Below are 22,234 nucleotides of genomic sequence, written 5' to 3'. Positions count from 1 at the left end.
GCTGTTAAAAATCATTTCTTTTCCTTTTTGACTAATGGCATTTTTTATTTCATTCTTTGTCTGAGCAATAACATCATCCATCTCAAGCCCGGCTTGCTTTAGTTTATAATATGTTTGGATTTTAGTGTTTAACATTTTAAACCATAACTTTTTCTCCTTAGCCTTTTGGATGCCCACACGGATAAAAAACAGTTTAGTCCACTTTTTAACATCCTCCCACCAATCCAAAATATTTTTATATTGGGATTGACGCAATCTCCATTTGTTATAAGCAGCAATAAAATCATTTTTTGTTTTCATGTCCTCTAATAAAGTAGTGTTGAGCTTCCAAACGCCTCTGCCTTTCTCTAGGCCAGGTAAAGTGACATGTGCATGTAATAACTTATGATCAGAGAAAATATTCGATAAAAGAGAAACCTCAACTAGATTAAAACTTTCCGATAAAAAAATAAAATCAATCCTGGATTTGCAGACATTATTTTCCCATGTGTAACCAGGGTCGTCTGGGTATTTTCTCCTCCAGACATCGGTAAAGTTAAAATCCTCAGTCATACTCTTAATCTGTTTCTCTGTTTTATCCACTCTGACATGCACACTTCCACTCTCACGATGATCACCACTCATACAACAATTAAAATCTCCAGCCATTAAAATAGGTGTTGAACCTGGGATAAAAGCCTGAATATCATTAATCAAGTCGGCTCTCTCATTTTTTTCAGGAGAAGCATAGATGTTAAAAAGCTTAATCTCTGAGCCATTGTACTTAATATTAACTAATAGCGCTCTACCAGGTATAATTTCTAAGAAGGACAAAACTTGTACATCTGAACCTCTAAACAAGATCCCAACACCTGAAGATCTGTTCAGATTGTCACCCGACCAGACCGATGGTCCCAAAGTCCAGCTACGACAAAGGTCCTCATAATTTGGACTATGTTCAATTCCACATTCTTGTAAAAAGAACAGAGAACAGTCCAAGGTCTCTAAAAAACTAAACAAAGCAGCCCTTCTCGTAGGGCTCTTTAGACCTCTCACATTAAGAGAGGAGCACTTTAAGGAAGCTATTCGCTACTGGAGTTTGAGTCCGATATGAAACCCACAGGTGACTCCGGGCTTTCGAACTCTTTGATATTTTTTGGATCGGACGCTGATCTTATAGAAGGCCTCCATGCATGTTGACTGTCCTCACATTCGTCTGAGCTTTTTTTGACAGGCCGTTTAATGCCAAGTTGTGGCTCATCTCCAAGTTCCTTCTTCCGCTTGATCTCCTTCACGCCAACCTCCATGGCTTCACTGCTCACTAGTGACCCTCCACCACCAGAACCCTCCACAGAAGGTCTCCCCTCTGTCTCAGGCACAGCAGAAAGGTCCATAAGCTCCGCCACGACATGAGAAGTTACAGCCGGCTTTTCTGAAGGCGCCTCAGACCGCTGGGGTGCTTTCGCAGGTGGTACTTCAGCTTGCACTACACCCACTCTCCCCGCTACACGGTCAGCCCACGATCTAGCTACACTGGAACGGAGACTGCAATCTTTAAAGGCATGGCCTTCTTCACCACAAATGTTGCAGACGATTTTAGCACAGTCCTTAGAAACATGGCCTTCTTGATTGCACCGACCACAGCGAACTGTAGTGTCCGTGCAAACTTCCATAGTATGTCCGAATTTCTTACATTTCCTACAAAAAGTAGGCATCTCGGGATAAAACAAATAGCCCTTATCCCGACCGATAGAAAAGTTGGAGGGTGGATGACACAACCCTCCAATGCCAGTAGCATCCTCCTTCATTTTCACAAAAAACTTATGTTTCCCCGTCCATAGGTCTTCTGAATTCATCACCTTATGGGAATACTTAACAGAACTGCAGTATTTCCCCAAAAAGAGCTCAATATGGGACACAGTCACAAAGGGATTGTGCATACACACAACTAGAGGAATATCGCCTCCAGTATACAACACTGTGACCGTGATCCCATCAAGCTCAGCAAGGTCTTGATTGCTTTTCAGCTTCTCAAAAAGATTCTGGCATGCATAAGCAGAGTCCAGAGTTAGGATGAAGCTGCCCTTCCGAGGATCTCTGAGACAGACGATGTTCTCTTTCTTCACCCCAAGAAGCTTGTAGAGAGTTTCTTTCACAAAATAAGAAAGTTGGACGAGTTCTTGCTTGTCTTCATCAACATCAAAGCGAAAGGAAAAACGAATCCGCGTTTCACCGGATGTAAGGTAACGGATGCGAACACCCATCTTGTCGATCGCCTTTTCGGTTCCTCGTAGCAGCCCCCCTTGGAAAGGTAGGACAAACTCCCAGGATCCTCCTGACCAGACACTTGATCTAGCCAAAAGGCCGAGAAGCGATAACCGTGAAAGGGGCGGGCCCAACAAGGTCCCCTTCATGGGCACTATCACTGCTTGCTGTCAGGGAGGCTGCCAGACAATTTTCCATGCACACTCTGGGCTGGGGGGCAGTCAACCACCAGTACACACAGCAGAACCTAAACCCATACCATTATTGCTAAGCAGCAAGACAGGGGCCCATTGCACTCCCACGGGGCCTTTTTAAATGCAATCCATAACCCGGATTTGCCAGGAACCCTTCTTACTCCTCCTACTTGCATGTGACACTGGGCTTAGGATCTGCATAGGAAACACACACACAAGCACACACCTACCTTTGTTGCCTGCAGATGCCTCCTTGGCTGTCCCCAAACGGTATCAAACCAACACCCACGGGAAGCTGTAAGCATAGAGGACATGCCTGCACCCCATTGGACTTACCTGTGTGGGTTAAATCCGGGTTATTTGACAACCTATGGCGGTGATGGTTCTGCTCAGGCAGAGCAGTGCTGATGCTCCTCATAAAGCTGTCGCTGCTGTGAAGGTTCTAGGTGACATCACAAATCCCTATGGTTACATACACAACAAAGCTGGGTTGTTGTTGTTTACACTCTGCAAGGCCTGTGGAAGTGAGTGACATCATAGCACTGTAGTTCTGAGGGTTCAAGATGGATGCAACAATCTCCTGTTGCTTCTATGAAGGCCATAATAGACGACATCACCAAACAGCTCCATAGTCACATACACAGCAAAGGAGAGATGTTGTTTACACCTAGTGATGTCAGTGGTATTGAGTGACATCACAGCACAGTGCTAAGGCTCCTGGGCCTGGACACAGCAGCGGCTGCAATATCTCAACGGAGAATACGTTTATATCTATGTGTGTGTGTGCGCGTATATATATATATATATATATATATATATATATATATATATATATATATATATATATTTCTCCGCCGAAATCACTTTTAAACCCATTTCCACCTTTTTTTCCCTTCTCTTCCTCTTACTTTTTTTTCAAGTTTTTTTACGTTTTTCTCCTTTTCGCCTCTTTTCTGGGCGTATTATTCTTCTTTTTCTTCTTTTTTTTCGTCTAATGCATACCCCATCAGTGCAGCAATGCTTATTCAATACCGCCAGCAGATGGAGACACTGGGGGATAATTTTCTAAGGATTTATACTGATTTTTCCTGTCTGAATTTGTCGCACAGAAAGTTGCAGGCCAAATATGTGTGACATTTCTGCGACTTTAGCTTCTAGAGCATTTTTACAACATTATACATAGGTGCTGAATACATAAAAAGCGACTGTTCAGCGACAGACAAGTCGCATCGGCTGAAAGTAGGCCAGAATGTCAGTCCATGTTGGAGCAGGTTTAGATACAGTCTAAAGCATAGATCTCAAAGTCTGTGCACAGAATTTAGCAAGGGCCTCGCACCTTCTGATGCATCAGGTAGGTGCACAATAGCATAGCCTAACCCTCTGTACTTTGGTCTATATTGATGCGGGACATAGACAGCCAGCTGATGACCAATCCATTAGTGCAATGGATGGCTGGAAGCATTTGTCTTTGCCTTTGCAATACCACAGAAGCAATGCATGGTCAATGTACAGCAATGACACACCTGTGTGAACAGCCAGGAGACCCCCCCCCCCCCCATGTTATGTTACATAGTTACATAGTTAGTACGGTCGAAAAAAGACATATGTCCATCACGTTCAACCAGGGAATTAAGGGGTAGGGGTGTGGCGCGATATTGGGGAAGGGATGAGATTTTATATTTCTTCATAAGCATTAATCTTATTTTGTCAATTAGGAACATTCAGCACCCACCCGCTATCAAGGCAGCTGCCTATCATGTCATGCCCTACCTGCACAGGTGTGCTGGCTACTCAAATGATCCAATTAAGGAGGCCATTTAGTCAGCAGCAGCAGAAGTCCTGTGCCTGGACGCTCCAACAGGGGCCAGACACAAGCAGAAGCAGAAGCAGCAGAAGCAGCAGCAGCACCACCTTTTGTTTTTTGGCTGCAGCAGCAGCAAGGCCCACAGGGCTGGCTAGCTGGCTAGCCAGCAAGCAGGTAGCAATGAAAGTAGGAATCTTTCTTTTTAACCCTGTAAGGGGGTGGTGCACTGTACCCGAAGATACTGCCATATCGGGTCAATGCATAGGGCGACGGAAGCAAGCTTCGAAATCGGCCCCCGTTCTCAAAAATCCATTTAATATATGGTCCCCAGATAGGGGACGTATCAGATATTAAACTGATAAGAACAGATACTACACTTGATCTTAGCCAAAAGGCCGAGAAGCGATAACCGTGAAAGGGGCGGGCCCAACAAGGTCCCCTTCATGGGCACTATCACTGCTTGCTGTCAGGGAGGCTGCCAGACAATTTTCCATGCACACTCTGGGCTGGGGGGCAGTCAACCACCAGTACACACAGCAGAACCTAAACCCATACCATTATTGCTAAGCAGCAAGACAGGGGCCCATTGCACTCCCACGGGGCCTTTTTAAATGCAATCCATAACCCGGATTTGCCAGGAACCCTTCTTACTCCTCCTACTTGCATGTGACACTGGGCTTAGGATCTGCATAGGAAACACACACACAAGCACACACCTACCTTTGTTGCCTGCAGATGCCTCCTTGGCTGTCCCCAAACGGTATCAAACCAACACCCACGGGAAGCTGTAAGCATAGAGGACATGCCTGCACCCCATTGGACTTACCTGTGTGGGTTAAATCCGGGTTATTTGACAACCTATGGCGGTGATGGTTCTGCTCAGGCAGAGCAGTGCTGATGCTCCTCATAAAGCTGTCGCTGCTGTGAAGGTTCTAGGTGACATCACAAATCCCTATGGTTACATACACAACAAAGCTGGGTTGTTGTTGTTTACACTCTGCAAGGCCTGTGGAAGTGAGTGACATCATAGCACTGTAGTTCTGAGGGTTCAAGATGGATGCAACAATCTCCTGTTGCTTCTATGAAGGCCCGACATCACCAAACAGCTCCATAGTCACATACACAGCAAAGGAGAGATGTTGTTTACACCTAGTGATGTCAGTGGTATTGAGTGACATCACAGCACAGTGCTAAGGCTCCTGGGCCTGGACACAGCAGCGGCTGCAATATCTCAACGGAGAATACGTTTATATCTATGTGTGTGTGTGCGCATATATATATATATATATATATATATATATATATATATATATATTTCTCCGCCGAAATCACTTTTAAACCCATTTCCACCTTTTTTTCCCTTCTCTTCCTCTTACTTTTTTTTCACGTTTTTTTACGTTTTTCTCCTTTTCGCCTCTTTTCTGGGCGTATTATTCTTCTTTTTCTTCTTTTTTTTCGTCTAATGCATACCCCATCAGTGCAGCAATGCTTATTCAATACCGCCAGCAGATGGAGACACTGGGGGATAATTTTCTAAGGATTTATACTGATTTTTCCTGTCTGAATTTGTCGCACAGAAAGTTGCAGGCCAAATATGTGTGACATTTCTGCGACTTTAGCTTCTAGAGCATTTTTACAACATTATACATAGGTGCTGAATACATAAAAAGCGACTGTTCAGCGACAGACAAGTCGCATCGGCTGAAAGTAGGCCAGAATGTCAGTCCATGTTGGAGCAGGTTTAGATACAGTCTAAAGCATAGATCTCAAAGTCTGTGCACAGAATTTAGCAAGGGCCTCGCACCTTCTGATGCATCAGGTAGGTGCACAATAGCATAGCCTAACCCTCTGTACTTTGGTCTATATTGATGCGGGACATAGACAGCCAGCTGATGACCAATCCATTAGTGCAATGGATGGCTGGAAGCATTTGTCTTTGCCTTTGCAATACCACAGAAGCAATGCATGGTCAATGTACAGCAATGACACACCTGTGTGAACAGCCAGGAGACCCCCCCCCCCCCCCCCATGTTATGTTACATAGTTACATAGTTAGTACGGTCGAAAAAAGACATATGTCCATCACGTTCAACCAGGGAATTAAGGGGTAGGGGTGTGGCGCGATATTGGGGAAGGGATGAGATTTTATATTTCTTCATAAGCATTAATCTTATTTTGTCAATTAGGAACATTCAGCACCCACCCGCTATCAAGGCAGCTGCCTATCATGTCATGCCCTACCTGCACAGGTGTGCTGGCTACTCAAATGATCCAATTAAGGAGGCCATTTAGTCAGCAGCAGCAGAAGTCCTGTGCCTGGACGCTCCAACAGGGGCCAGACACAAGCAGAAGCAGAAGCAGCAGAAGCAGCACCACCTTTTGTTTTTTGGCTGCAGCAGCAGCAAGGCCCACAGGGCTGGCTAGCTGGCTAGCCAGCAAGCAGGTAGCAATGAAAGTAGGAATCTTTCTTTTTAACCCTGTAAGGGGGTGGTGCACTGTACCCGAAGATACTGCCATATCGGGTCAATGCATAGGGCGACGGAAGCAAGCTTCGAAATCGGCCCCCGTTCTCAAAAATCCATTTAATATATGGTCCCCAGATAGGGGACGTATCAGATATTAAACTGATAAGAACAGATACTACACTTGATCTTAGCCAAAAGGCCGAGAAGCGATAACCGTGAAAGGGGCGGGCCCAACAAGGTCCCCTTCATGGGCACTATCACTGCTTGCTGTCAGGGAGGCTGCCAGACAATTTTCCATGCACACTCTGGGCTGGGGGGCAGTCAACCACCAGTACACACAGCAGAACCTAAACCCATACCATTATTGCTAAGCAGCAAGACAGGGGCCCATTGCACTCCCACGGGGCCTTTTTAAATGCAATCCATAACCCGGATTTGCCAGGAACCCTTCTTACTCCTCCTACTTGCATGTGACACTGGGCTTAGGATCTGCATAGGAAACACACACACAAGCACACACCTACCTTTGTTGCCTGCAGATGCCTCCTTGGCTGTCCCCAAACGGTATCAAACCAACACCCACGGGAAGCTGTAAGCATAGAGGACATGCCTGCACCCCATTGGACTTACCTGTGTGGGTTAAATCCGGGTTATTTGACAACCTATGGCGGTGATGGTTCTGCTCAGGCAGAGCAGTGCTGATGCTCCTCATAAAGCTGTCGCTGCTGTGAAGGTTCTAGGTGACATCACAAATCCCTATGGTTACATACACAACAAAGCTGGGTTGTTGTTGTTTACACTCTGCAAGGCCTGTGGAAGTGAGTGACATCATAGCACTGTAGTTCTGAGGGTTCAAGATGGATGCAACAATCTCCTGTTGCTTCTATGAAGGCCGTAATAGACGACATCACCAAACAGCTCCATAGTCACATACACAGCAAAGGAGAGATGTTGTTTACACCTAGTGATGTCAGTGGTATTGAGTGACATCACAGCACAGTGCTAAGGCTCCTGGGCCTGGACACAGCAGCGGCTGCAATATCTCAACGGAGAATACGTTTATATCTATGTGTGTGTGTGCGCATATATATATATATATATATATATATATATATATATATATATATATATTTCTCCGCCGAAATCACTTTTAAACCCATTTCCACCTTTTTTTCCCTTCTCTTCCTCTTACTTTTTTTTCACGTTTTTTTACGTTTTTCTCCTTTTCGCCTCTTTTCTGGGCGTATTATTCTTCTTTTTCTTCTTTTTTTTCGTCTAATGCATACCCCATCAGTGCAGCAATGCTTATTCAATACCGCCAGCAGATGGAGACACTGGGGGATAATTTTCTAAGGATTTATACTGATTTTTCCTGTCTGAATTTGTCGCACAGAAAGTTGCAGGCCAAATATGTGTGACATTTCTGCGACTTTAGCTTCTAGAGCATTTTTACAACATTATACATAGGTGCTGAATACATAAAAAGCGACTGTTCAGCGACAGACAAGTCGCATCGGCTGAAAGTAGGCCAGAATGTCAGTCCATGTTGGAGCAGGTTTAGATACAGTCTAAAGCATAGATCTCAAAGTCTGTGCACAGAATTTAGCAAGGGCCTCGCACCTTCTGATGCATCAGGTAGGTGCACAATAGCATAGCCTAACCCTCTGTACTTTGGTCTATATTGATGCGGGACATAGACAGCCAGCTGATGACCAATCCATTAGTGCAATGGATGGCTGGAAGCATTTGTCTTTGCCTTTGCAATACCACAGAAGCAATGCATGGTCAATGTACAGCAATGACACACCTGTGTGAACAGCCAGGAGACCCCCCCCCCCCCATGTTATGTTACATAGTTACATAGTTAGTACGGTCGAAAAAAGACATATGTCCATCACGTTCAACCAGGGAATTAAGGGGTAGGGGTGTGGCGCGATATTGGGGAAGGGATGAGATTTTATATTTCTTCATAAGCATTAATCTTATTTTGTCAATTAGGAACATTCAGCACCCACCCGCTATCAAGGCAGCTGCCTATCATGTCATGCCCTACCTGCACAGGTGTGCTGGCTACTCAAATGATCCAATTAAGGAGGCCATTTAGTCAGCAGCAGCAGAAGTCCTGTGCCTGGACGCTCCAACAGGGGCCAGACACAAGCAGAAGCAGAAGCAGCAGAAGCAGCAGCAGCACCACCTTTTGTTTTTTGGCTGCAGCAGCAGCAAGGCCCACAGGGCTGGCTAGCTGGCTAGCCAGCAAGCAGGTAGCAATGAAAGTAGGAATCTTTCTTTTTAACCCTGTAAGGGGGTGGTGCACTGTACCCGAAGATACTGCCATATCGGGTCAATGCATAGGGCGACGGAAGCAAGCTTCGAAATCGGCCCCCGTTCTCAAAAATCCATTTAATATATGGTCCCCAGATAGGGGACGTATCAGATATTAAACTGATAAGAACAGATACTACACTTGATCTTAGCCAAAAGGCCGAGAAGCGATAACCGTGAAAGGGGCGGGCCCAACAAGGTCCCCTTCATGGGCACTATCACTGCTTGCTGTCAGGGAGGCTGCCAGACAATTTTCCATGCACACTCTGGGCTGGGGGGCAGTCAACCACCAGTACACACAGCAGAACCTAAACCCATACCATTATTGCTAAGCAGCAAGACAGGGGCCCATTGCACTCCCACGGGGCCTTTTTAAATGCAATCCATAACCCGGATTTGCCAGGAACCCTTCTTACTCCTCCTACTTGCATGTGACACTGGGCTTAGGATCTGCATAGGAAACACACACACAAGCACACACCTACCTTTGTTGCCTGCAGATGCCTCCTTGGCTGTCCCCAAACGGTATCAAACCAACACCCACGGGAAGCTGTAAGCATAGAGGACATGCCTGCACCCCATTGGACTTACCTGTGTGGGTTAAATCCGGGTTATTTGACAACCTATGGCGGTGATGGTTCTGCTCAGGCAGAGCAGTGCTGATGCTCCTCATAAAGCTGTCGCTGCTGTGAAGGTTCTAGGTGACATCACAAATCCCTTTGGTTACATACACAACAAAGCTGGGTTGTTGTTGTTTACACTCTGCAAGGCCTGTGGAAGTGAGTGACATCATAGCACTGTAGTTCTGAGGGTTCAAGATGGATGCAAAAATCTCCTGTTGCTTCTATGAAGGCCGTAATAGACGACATCACCAAACAGCTCCATAGTCACATACACAGCAAAGGAGAGATGTTGTTTACACCTAGTGATGTCAGTGGTATTGAGTGACATCACAGCACAGTGCTAAGGCTCCTGGGCCTGGACACAGCAGCGGCTGCAATATCTCAACGGAGAATACGTTTATATCTATGTGTGTGTGTGCGCATATATATATATATATATATATATATATATATATATATTTCTCCGCCGAAATCACTTTTAAACCCATTTCCACCTTTTTTTCCCTTCTCTTCCTCTTACTTTTTTTTCACGTTTTTTTACGTTTTTCTCCTTTTCGCCTCTTTTCTGGGCGTATTATTCTTCTTTTTCTTCTTTTTTTTCGTCTAATGCATACCCCATCAGTGCAGCAATGCTTATTCAATACCGCCAGCAGATGGAGACACTGGGGGATAATTTTCTAAGGATTTATACTGATTTTTCCTGTCTGAATTTGTCGCACAGAAAGTTGCAGGCCAAATATGTGTGACATTTCTGCGACTTTAGCTTCTAGAGCATTTTTACAACATTATACATAGGTGCTGAATACATAAAAAGCGACTGTTCAGCGACAGACAAGTCGCATCGGCTGAAAGTAGGCCAGAATGTCAGTCCATGTTGGAGCAGGTTTAGATACAGTCTAAAGCATAGATCTCAAAGTCTGTGCACAGAATTTAGCAAGGGCCTCGCACCTTCTGATGCATCAGGTAGGTGCACAATAGCATAGCCTAACCCTCTGTACTTTGGTCTATATTGATGCGGGACATAGACAGCCAGCTGATGACCAATCCATTAGTGCAATGGATGGCTGGAAGCATTTGTCTTTGCCTTTGCAATACCACAGAAGCAATGCATGGTCAATGTACAGCAATGACACACCTGTGTGAACAGCCAGGAGACCCCCCCCCCCCCCCCCATGTTATGTTACATAGTTACATAGTTAGTACGGTCGAAAAAAGACATATGTCCATCACGTTCAACCAGGGAATTAAGGGGTAGGGGTGTGGCGCGATATTGGGGAAGGGATGAGATTTTATATTTCTTCATAAGCATTAATCTTATTTTGTCAATTAGGAACATTCAGCACCCACCCGCTATCAAGGCAGCTGCCTATCATGTCATGCCCTACCTGCACAGGTGTGCTGGCTACTCAAATGATCCAATTAAGGAGGCCATTTAGTCAGCAGCAGCAGAAGTCCTGTGCCTGGACGCTCCAACAGGGGCCAGACACAAGCAGAAGCAGAAGCAGCAGAAGCAGCAGCAGCACCACCTTTTGTTTTTTGGCTGCAGCAGCAGCAAGGCCCACAGGGCTGGCTAGCTGGCTAGCCAGCAAGCAGGTAGCAATGAAAGTAGGAATCTTTCTTTTTAACCCTGTAAGGGGGTGGTGCACTGTACCCGAAGATACTGCCATATCGGGTCAATGCATAGGGCGACGGAAGCAAGCTTCGAAATCGGCCCCCGTTCTCAAAAATCCATTTAATATATGGTCCCCAGATAGGGGACGTATCAGATATTAAACTGATAAGAACAGATACTACACTTGATCTTAGCCAAAAGGCCGAGAAGCGATAACCGTGAAAGGGGCGGGCCCAACAAGGTCCCCTTCATGGGCACTATCACTGCTTGCTGTCAGGGAGGCTGCCAGACAATTTTCCATGCACACTCTGGGCTGGGGGGCAGTCAACCACCAGTACACACAGCAGAACCTAAACCCATACCATTATTGCTAAGCAGCAAGACAGGGGCCCATTGCACTCCCACGGGGCCTTTTTAAATGCAATCCATAACCCGGATTTGCCAGGAACCCTTCTTACTCCTCCTACTTGCATGTGACACTGGGCTTAGGATCTGCATAGGAAACACACACACAAGCACACACCTACCTTTGTTGCCTGCAGATGCCTCCTTGGCTGTCCCCAAACGGTATCAAACCAACACCCACGGGAAGCTGTAAGCATAGAGGACATGCCTGCACCCCATTGGACTTACCTGTGTGGGTTAAATCCGGGTTATTTGACAACCTATGGCGGTGATGGTTCTGCTCAGGCAGAGCAGTGCTGATGCTCCTCATAAAGCTGTCGCTGCTGTGAAGGTTCTAGGTGACATCACAAATCCCTATGGTTACATACACAACAAAGCTGGGTTGTTGTTGTTTACACTCTGCAAGGCCTGTGGAAGTGAGTGACATCATAGCACTGTAGTTCTGAGGGTTCAAGATGGATGCAACAATCTCCTGTTGCTTCTATGAAGGCCGTAATAGACGACATCACCAAACAGCTCCATAGTCACATACACAGCAAAGGAGAGATGTTGTTTACACCTAGTGATGTCAGTGGTATTGAGTGACATCACAGCACAGTGCTAAGGCTCCTGGGCCTGGACACAGCAGCGGCTGCAATATCTCAACGGAGAATACGTTTATATCTATGTGTGTGTGTGCGCATATATATATATATATATATATATATATATATATATATATATATATTTCTCCGCCGAAATCACTTTTAAACCCACATTTCCACCTTTTTTTCCCTTCTCTTCCTCTTACTTTTTTTTCACGTTTTTTTACGTTTTTCTCCTTTTCGCCTCTTTTCTGGGCGTATTATTCTTCTTTTTCTTCTTTTTTTTCGTCTAATGCATACCCCATCAGTGCAGCAATGCTTATTCAATACCGCCAGCAGATGGAGACACTGGGGGATAATTTTCTAAGGATTTATACTGATTTTTCCTGTCTGAATTTGTCGCACAGAAAGTTGCAGGCCAAATATGTGTGACATTTCTGCGACTTTAGCTTCTAGAGCATTTTTACAACATTATACATAGGTGCTGAATACATAAAAAGCGACTGTTCAGCGACAGACAAGTCGCATCGGCTGAAAGTAGGCCAGAATGTCAGTCCATGTTGGAGCAGGTTTAGATACAGTCTAAAGCATAGATCTCAAAGTCTGTGCACAGAATTTAGCAAGGGCCTCGCACCTTCTGATGCATCAGGTAGGTGCACAATAGCATAGCCTAACCCTCTGTACTTTGGTCTATATTGATGCGGGACATAGACAGCCAGCTGATGACCAATCCATTAGTGCAATGGATGGCTGGAAGCATTTGTCTTTGCCTTTGCAATACCACAGAAGCAATGCATGGTCAATGTACAGCAATGACACACCTGTGTGAACAGCCAGGAGACCCCCCCCCCCCCCCCCATGTTATGTTACATAGTTACATAGTTAGTACGGTCGAAAAAAGACATATGTCCATCACGTTCAACCAGGGAATTAAGGGGTAGGGGTGTGGCGCGATATTGGGGAAGGGATGAGATTTTATATTTCTTCATAAGCATTAATCTTATTTTGTCAATTAGGAACATTCAGCACCCACCCGCTATCAAGGCAGCTGCCTATCATGTCATGCCCTACCTGCACAGGTGTGCTGGCTACTCAAATGATCCAATTAAGGAGGCCATTTAGTCAGCAGCAGCAGAAGTCCTGTGCCTGGACGCTCCAACAGGGGCCAGACACAAGCAGAAGCAGAAGCAGCAGAAGCAGCAGCAGCACCACCTTTTGTTTTTTGGCTGCAGCAGCAGCAAGGCCCACAGGGCTGGCTAGCTGGCTAGCCAGCAAGCAGGTAGCAATGAAAGTAGGAATCTTTCTTTTTAACCCTGTAAGGGGGTGGTGCACTGTACCCGAAGATACTGCCATATCGGGTCAATGCATAGGGCGACGGAAGCAAGCTTCGAAATCGGCCCCCGTTCTCAAAAATCCATTTAATATATGGTCCCCAGATAGGGGACGTATCAGATATTAAACTGATAAGAACAGATACTACACTTGATCTTAGCCAAAAGGCCGAGAAGCGATAACCGTGAAAGGGGCGGGCCCAACAAGGTCCCCTTCATGGGCACTATCACTGCTTGCTGTCAGGGAGGCTGCCAGACAATTTTCCATGCACACTCTGGGCTGGGGGGCAGTCAACCACCAGTACACACAGCAGAACCTAAACCCATACCATTATTGCTAAGCAGCAAGACAGGGGCCCATTGCACTCCCACGGGGCCTTTTTAAATGCAATCCATAACCCGGATTTGCCAGGAACCCTTCTTACTCCTCCTACTTGCATGTGACACTGGGCTTAGGATCTGCATAGGAAACACACACACAAGCACACACCTACCTTTGTTGCCTGCAGATGCCTCCTTGGCTGTCCCCAAACGGTATCAAACCAACACCCACGGGAAGCTGTAAGCATAGAGGACATGCCTGCACCCCATTGGACTTACCTGTGTGGGTTAAATCCGGGTTATTTGACAACCTATGGCGGTGATGGTTCTGCTCAGGCAGAGCAGTGCTGATGCTCCTCATAAAGCTGTCGCTGCTGTGAAGGTTCTAGGTGACATCACAAATCCCTATGGTTACATACACAACAAAGCTGGGTTGTTGTTGTTTACACTCTGCAAGGCCTGTGGAAGTGAGTGACATCATAGCACTGTAGTTCTGAGGGTTCAAGATGGATGCAACAATCTCCTGTTGCTTCTATGAAGGCCGTAATAGACGACATCACCAAACAGCTCCATAGTCACATACACAGCAAAGGAGAGATGTTGTTTACACCTAGTGATGTCAGTGGTATTGAGTGACATCACAGCACAGTGCTAAGGCTCCTGGGCCTGGACACAGCAGCGGCTGCAATATCTCAACGGAGAATACGTTTATATCTATGTGTGTGTGTGCGCGTATATATATATATATATATATATATATATATATATATATATATATTTCTCCGCCGAAATCACTTTTAAACCCATTTCCACCTTTTTTTCCCTTCTCTTCCTCTTACTTTTTTTTCAAGTTTTTTTACGTTTTTCTCCTTTTCGCCTCTTTTCTGGGCGTATTATTCTTCTTTTTCTTCTTTTTTTTCGTCTAATGCATACCCCATCAGTGCAGCAATGCTTATTCAATACCGCCAGCAGATGGAGACACTGGGGGATAATTTTCTAAGGATTTATACTGATTTTTCCTGTCTGAATTTGTCGCACAGAAAGTTGCAGGCCAAATATGTGTGACATTTCTGCGACTTTAGCTTCTAGAGCATTTTTACAACATTATACATAGGTGCTGAATACATAAAAAGCGACTGTTCAGCGACAGACAAGTCGCATCGGCTGAAAGTAGGCCAGAATGTCAGTCCATGTTGGAGCAGGTTTAGATACAGTCTAAAGCATAGATCTCAAAGTCTGTGCACAGAATTTAGCAAGGGCCTCGCACCTTCTGATGCATCAGGTAGGTGCACAATAGCATAGCCTAACCCTCTGTACTTTGGTCTATATTGATGCGGGACATAGACAGCCAGCTGATGACCAATCCATTAGTGCAATGGATGGCTGGAAGCATTTGTCTTTGCCTTTGCAATACCACAGAAGCAATGCATGGTCAATGTACAGCAATGACACACCTGTGTGAACAGCCAGGAGACCCCCCCCCCCCCCCCATGTTATGTTACATAGTTACATAGTTAGTACGGTCGAAAAAAGACATATGTCCATCACGTTCAACCAGGGAATTAAGGGGTAGGGGTGTGGCGCGATATTGGGGAAGGGATGAGATTTTATATTTCTTCATAAGCATTAATCTTATTTTGTCAATTAGGAACATTCAGCACCCACCCGCTATCAAGGCAGCTGCCTATCATGTCATGCCCTACCTGCACAGGTGTGCTGGCTACTCAAATGATCCAATTAAGGAGGCCATTTAGTCAGCAGCAGCAGAAGTCCTGTGCCTGGACGCTCCAACAGGGGCCAGACACAAGCAGAAGCAGAAGCAGCAGAAGCAGCAGCAGCACCACCTTTTGTTTTTTGGCTGCAGCAGCAGCAAGGCCCACAGGGCTGGCTAGCTGGCTAGCCAGCAAGCAGGTAGCAATGAAAGTAGGAATCTTTCTTTTTAACCCTGTAAGGGGGTGGTGCACTGTACCCGAAGATACTGCCATATCGGGTCAATGCATAGGGCGACGGAAGCAAGCTTCGAAATCGGCCCCCGTTCTCAAAAATCCATTTAATATATGGTCCCCAGATAGGGGACGTATCAGATATTAAACTGATAAGAACAGATACTACACTTGATCTTAGCCAAAAGGCCGAGAAGCGATAACCGTGAAAGGGGCGGGCCCAACAAGGTCCCCTTCATGGGCACTATCACTGCTTGCTGTCAGGGAGGCTGCCAGACAATTTTCCATGCACACTCTGGGCTGGGGGGCAGTCAACCACCAGTACACACAGCAGAACCTAAACCCATACCATTATTGCTAAGCAGCAAGACAGGGGCCCATTGCACTCCCACGGGGCCTTTTTAAATGCAATCCATAACCCGGATTTGCCAGGAACCCTTCTTACTCCTCCTACTTGCATGTGACACTGGGCTTAGGATCTGCATAGGAAACACACACACAAGCACACACCTACCTTTGTTGCCTGCAGATGCCTCCTTGGCTGTCCCCAAACGGTATCAAACCAACACCCACGGGAAGCTGTAAGCATAGAGGACATGCCTGCACCCCATTGGACTTACCTGTGTGGGTTAAATCCGGGTTATTTGACAACCTATGGCGGTGATGGTTCTGCTCAGGCAGAGCAGTGCTGATGCTCCTCATAAAGCTGTCGCTGCTGTGAAGGTTCTAGGTGACATCACAAATCCCTATGGTTACATACACAACAAAGCTGGGTTGTTGTTGTTTACACTCTGCAAGGCCTGTGGAAGTGAGTGACATCATAGCACTGTAGTTCTGAGGGTTCAAGATGGATGCAACAATCTCCTGTTGCTTCTATGAAGGCCGTAATAGACGACATCACCAAACAGCTCCATAGTCACATACACAGCAAAGGAGAGATGTTGTTTACACCTAGTGATGTCAGTGGTATTGAGTGACATCACAGCACAGTGCTAAGGCTCCTGGGCCTGGACACAGCAGCGGCTGCAATATCTCAACGGAGAATACGTTTATATCTATGTGTGTGTGTGCGCGTATATATATATATATATATATATATATATATATATATATATATATATATATATTTCTCCGCCGAAATCACTTTTAAACCCATTTCCACCTTTTTTTCCCTTCTCTTCCTCTTACTTTTTTTTCAAGTTTTTTTACGTTTTTCTCCTTTTCGCCTCTTTTCTGGGCGTATTATTCTTCTTTTTCTTCTTTTTTTTCGTCTAATGCATACCCCATCAGTGCAGCAATGCTTATTCAATACCGCCAGCAGATGGAGACACTGGGGGATAATTTTCTAAGGATTTATACTGATTTTTCCTGTCTGAATTTGTCGCACAGAAAGTTGCAGGCCAAATATGTGTGACATTTCTGCGACTTTAGCTTCTAGAGCATTTTTACAACATTATACATAGGTGCTGAATACATAAAAAGCGACTGTTCAGCGACAGACAAGTCGCATCGGCTGAAAGTAGGCCAGAATGTCAGTCCATGTTGGAGCAGGTTTAGATACAGTCTAAAGCATAGATCTCAAAGTCTGTGCACAGAATTTAGCAAGGGCCTCGCACCTTCTGATGCATCAGGTAGGTGCACAATAGCATAGCCTAACCCTCTGTACTTTGGTCTATATTGATGCGGGACATAGACAGCCAGCTGATGACCAATCCATTAGTGCAATGGATGGCTGGAAGCATTTGTCTTTGCCTTTGCAATACCACAGAAGCAATGCATGGTCAATGTACAGCAATGACACACCTGTGTGAACAGCCAGGAGACCCCCCCCCCCCCCCCATGTTATGTTACATAGTTACATAGTTAGTACGGTCGAAAAAAGACATATGTCCATCACGTTCAACCAGGGAATTAAGGGGTAGGGGTGTGGCGCGATATTGGGGAAGGGATGAGATTTTATATTTCTTCATAAGCATTAATCTTATTTTGTCAATTAGGAACATTCAGCACCCACCCGCTATCAAGGCAGCTGCCTATCATGTCATGCCCTACCTGCACAGGTGTGCTGGCTACTCAAATGATCCAATTAAGGAGGCCATTTAGTCAGCAGCAGCAGAAGTCCTGTGCCTGGACGCTCCAACAGGGGCCAGACACAAGCAGAAGCAGAAGCAGCAGAAGCAGCAGCAGCACCACCTTTTGTTTTTTGGCTGCAGCAGCAGCAAGGCCCACAGGGCTGGCTAGCTGGCTAGCCAGCAAGCAGGTAGCAATGAAAGTAGGAATCTTTCTTTTTAACCCTGTAAGGGGGTGGTGCACTGTACCCGAAGATACTGCCATATCGGGTCAATGCATAGGGCGACGGAAGCAAGCTTCGAAATCGGCCCCCGTTCTCAAAAATCCATTTAATATATGGTCCCCAGATAGGGGACGTATCAGATATTAAACTGATAAGAACAGATACTACACTTGATCTTAGCCAAAAGGCCGAGAAGCGATAACCGTGAAAGGGGCGGGCCCAACAAGGTCCCCTTCATGGGCACTATCACTGCTTGCTGTCAGGGAGGCTGCCAGACAATTTTCCATGCACACTCTGGGCTGGGGGGCAGTCAACCACCAGTACACACAGCAGAACCTAAACCCATACCATTATTGCTAAGCAGCAAGACAGGGGCCCATTGCACTCCCACGGGGCCTTTTTAAATGCAATCCATAACCCGGATTTGCCAGGAACCCTTCTTACTCCTCCTACTTGCATGTGACACTGGGCTTAGGATCTGCATAGGAAACACACACACAAGCACACACCTACCTTTGTTGCCTGCAGATGCCTCCTTGGCTGTCCCCAAACGGTATCAAACCAACACCCACGGGAAGCTGTAAGCATAGAGGACATGCCTGCACCCCATTGGACTTACCTGTGTGGGTTAAATCCGGGTTATTTGACAACCTATGGCGGTGATGGTTCTGCTCAGGCAGAGCAGTGCTGATGCTCCTCATAAAGCTGTCGCTGCTGTGAAGGTTCTAGGTGACATCACAAATCCCTTTGGTTACATACACAACAAAGCTGGGTTGTTGTTGTTTACACTCTGCAAGGCCTGTGGAAGTGAGTGACATCATAGCACTGTAGTTCTGAGGGTTCAAGATGGATGCAACAATCTCCTGTTGCTTCTATGAAGGCCGTAATAGACGACATCACCAAACAGCTCCATAGTCACATACACAGCAAAGGAGAGATGTTGTTTACACCTAGTGATGTCAGTGGTATTGAGTGACATCACAGCACAGTGCTAAGGCTCCTGGGCCTGGACACAGCAGCGGCTGCAATATCTCAACGGAGAATACGTTTATATCTATGTGTGTGTGTGCGCATATATATATATATATATATATATATATATATATATATATATATATTTCTCCGCCGAAATCACTTTTAAACCCATTTCCACCTTTTTTTCCCTTCTCTTCCTCTTACTTTTTTTTCACGTTTTTTTACGTTTTTCTCCTTTTCGCCTCTTTTCTGGGCGTATTATTCTTCTTTTTCTTCTTTTTTTTCGTCTAATGCATACCCCATCAGTGCAGCAATGCTTATTCAATACCGCCAGCAGATGGAGACACTGGGGGATAATTTTCTAAGGATTTATACTGATTTTTCCTGTCTGAATTTGTCGCACAGAAAGTTGCAGGCCAAATATGTGTGACATTTCTGCGACTTTAGCTTCTAGAGCATTTTTACAACATTATACATAGGTGCTGAATACATAAAAAGCGACTGTTCAGCGACAGACAAGTCGCATCGGCTGAAAGTAGGCCAGAATGTCAGTCCATGTTGGAGCAGGTTTAGATACAGTCTAAAGCATAGATCTCAAAGTCTGTGCACAGAATTTAGCAAGGGCCTCGCACCTTCTGATGCATCAGGTAGGTGCACAATAGCATAGCCTAACCCTCTGTACTTTGGTCTATATTGATGCGGGACATAGACAGCCAGCTGATGACCAATCCATTAGTGCAATGGATGGCTGGAAGCATTTGTCTTTGCCTTTGCAATACCACAGAAGCAATGCATGGTCAATGTACAGCAATGACACACCTGTGTGAACAGCCAGGAGACCCCAACCCCCCCCCCCCCCCATGTTATGTTACATAGTTACATAGTTAGTACGGTCGAAAAAAGACATATGTCCATCACGTTCAACCAGGGAATTAAGGGGTAGGGGTGTGGCGCGATATTGGGGAAGGGATGAGATTTTATATTTCTTCATAAGCATTAATCTTATTTTGTCAATTAGGAACATTCAGCACCCACCCGCTATCAAGGCAGCTGCCTATCATGTCATGCCCTACCTGCACAGGTGTGCTGGCTACTCAAATGATCCAATTAAGGAGGCCATTTAGTCAGCAGCAGCAGAAGTCCTGTGCCTGGACGCTCCAACAGGGGCCAGACACAAGCAGAAGCAGAAGCAGCAGAAGCAGCAGCAGCACCACCTTTTGTTTTTTGGCTGCAGCAGCAGCAAGGCCCACAGGGCTGGCTAGCTGGCTAGCCAGCAAGCAGGTAGCAATGAAAGTAGGAATCTTTCTTTTTAACCCTGTAAGGGGGTGGTGCACTGTACCCGAAGATACTGCCATATCGGGTCAATGCATAGGGCGACGGAAGCAAGCTTCGAAATCGGCCCCCGTTCTCAAAAATCCATTTAATATATGGTCCCCAGATAGGGGACGTATCAGATATTAAACTGATAAGAACAGATACTACACTTGATCTTAGCCAAAAGGCCGAGAAGCGATAACCGTGAAAGGGGCGGGCCCAACAAGGTCCCCTTCATGGGCACTATCACTGCTTGCTGTCAGGGAGGCTGCCAGACAATTTTCCATGCACACTCTGGGCTGGGGGGCAGTCAACCACCAGTACACACAGCAGAACCTAAACCCATACCATTATTGCTAAGCAGCAAGACAGGGGCCCATTGCACTCCCACGGGGCCTTTTTAAATGCAATCCATAACCCGGATTTGCCAGGAACCCTTCTTACTCCTCCTACTTGCATGTGACACTGGGCTTAGGATCTGCATAGGAAACACACACACAAGCACACACCTACCTTTGTTGCCTGCAGATGCCTCCTTGGCTGTCCCCAAACGGTATCAAACCAACACCCACGGGAAGCTGTAAGCATAGAGGACATGCCTGCACCCCATTGGACTTACCTGTGTGGGTTAAATCCGGGTTATTTGACAACCTATGGCGGTGATGGTTCTGCTCAGGCAGAGCAGTGCTGATGCTCCTCATAAAGCTGTCGCTGCTGTGAAGGTTCTAGGTGACATCACAAATCCCTTTGGTTACATACACAACAAAGCTGGGTTGTTGTTGTTTACACTCTGCAAGGCCTGTGGAAGTGAGTGACATCATAGCACTGTAGTTCTGAGGGTTCAAGATGGATGCAACAATCTCCTGTTGCTTCTATGAAGGCCGTAATAGACGACATCACCAAACAGCTCCATAGTCACATACACAGCAAAGGAGAGATGTTGTTTACACCTAGTGATGTCAGTGGTATTGAGTGACATCACAGCACAGTGCTAAGGCTCCTGGGCCTGGACACAGCAGCGGCTGCAATATCTCAACGGAGAATACGTTTATATCTATGTGTGTGTGTGCGCATATATATATATATATATATATATATATATATATATATATATATCTCCGCCGAAATCACTTTTAAACCCATTTCCACCTTTTTTTCCCTTCTCTTCCTCTTACTTTTTTTTCACGTTTTTTTACGTTTTTCTCCTTTTCGCCTCTTTTCTGGGCGTATTATTCTTCTTTTTCTTCTTTTTTTTCGTCTAATGCATACCCCATCAGTGCAGCAATGCTTATTCAATACCGCCAGCAGATGGAGACACTGGGGGATAATTTTCTAAGGATTTATACTGATTTTTCCTGTCTGAATTTGTCGCACAGAAAGTTGCAGGCCAAATATGTGTGACATTTCTGCGACTTTAGCTTCTAGAGCATTTTTACAACATTATACATAGGTGCTGAATACATAAAAAGCGACTGTTCAGCGACAGACAAGTCGCATCGGCTGAAAGTAGGCCAGAATGTCAGTCCATGTTGGAGCAGGTTTAGATACAGTCTAAAGCATAGATCTCAAAGTCTGTGCACAGAATTTAGCAAGGGCCTCGCACCTTCTGATGCATCAGGTAGGTGCACAATAGCATAGCCTAACCCTCTGTACTTTGGTCTATATTGATGCGGGACATAGACAGCCAGCTGATGACCAATCCATTAGTGCAATGGATGGCTGGAAGCATTTGTCTTTGCCTTTGCAATACCACAGAAGCAATGCATGGTCAATGTACAGCAATGACACACCTGTGTGAACAGCC

At 45.7% G+C, this 22,234-nt stretch overlaps 8 non-coding genes across 8 annotated transcripts; all 8 read right to left on the bottom strand.

The window, feature by feature from the left end:
• Window positions 1–4,458: 4,458 nt before the first annotated feature.
• Window positions 4,459–4,649, bottom strand: LOC130329071 (U2 spliceosomal RNA). Its single transcript, XR_008872888.1, has one exon. It is a non-coding gene; the product is annotated as a U2 spliceosomal RNA (small nuclear RNA).
• A 2,078-nt stretch (window positions 4,650–6,727) lies between these two features.
• On the bottom strand, window positions 6,728–6,918 carry LOC130329069 (U2 spliceosomal RNA). Its single transcript, XR_008872886.1, has one exon. It is a non-coding gene; the product is annotated as a U2 spliceosomal RNA (small nuclear RNA).
• Window positions 6,919–9,010: 2,092 nt separating this feature from the next.
• LOC130329068 (U2 spliceosomal RNA) lies at window positions 9,011–9,201 on the bottom strand. The gene has a single exon (XR_008872885.1). It is a non-coding gene; the product is annotated as a U2 spliceosomal RNA (small nuclear RNA).
• Window positions 9,202–11,287: 2,086 nt separating this feature from the next.
• On the bottom strand, window positions 11,288–11,478 carry LOC130329067 (U2 spliceosomal RNA). Its single transcript, XR_008872884.1, has one exon. It is a non-coding gene; the product is annotated as a U2 spliceosomal RNA (small nuclear RNA).
• A 2,096-nt stretch (window positions 11,479–13,574) lies between these two features.
• On the bottom strand, window positions 13,575–13,765 carry LOC130329066 (U2 spliceosomal RNA). Its single transcript, XR_008872883.1, has one exon. It is a non-coding gene; the product is annotated as a U2 spliceosomal RNA (small nuclear RNA).
• A 2,093-nt stretch (window positions 13,766–15,858) lies between these two features.
• Window positions 15,859–16,049, bottom strand: LOC130329065 (U2 spliceosomal RNA). Its single transcript, XR_008872882.1, has one exon. It is a non-coding gene; the product is annotated as a U2 spliceosomal RNA (small nuclear RNA).
• A 2,101-nt stretch (window positions 16,050–18,150) lies between these two features.
• On the bottom strand, window positions 18,151–18,341 carry LOC130329063 (U2 spliceosomal RNA). The gene has a single exon (XR_008872881.1). It is a non-coding gene; the product is annotated as a U2 spliceosomal RNA (small nuclear RNA).
• A 2,098-nt stretch (window positions 18,342–20,439) lies between these two features.
• On the bottom strand, window positions 20,440–20,630 carry LOC130329062 (U2 spliceosomal RNA). Its single transcript, XR_008872880.1, has one exon. It is a non-coding gene; the product is annotated as a U2 spliceosomal RNA (small nuclear RNA).
• Window positions 20,631–22,234: the final 1,604 nt, after the last annotated feature.

Source organism: Hyla sarda, unplaced genomic scaffold, assembly GCF_029499605.1.
Source record: "Hyla sarda isolate aHylSar1 unplaced genomic scaffold, aHylSar1.hap1 scaffold_315, whole genome shotgun sequence".
Lineage (NCBI taxonomy): Eukaryota > Metazoa > Chordata > Amphibia > Anura > Hylidae > Hyla > Hyla sarda.
This window is presented reverse-complemented; position numbering and strand designations above follow the sequence as displayed.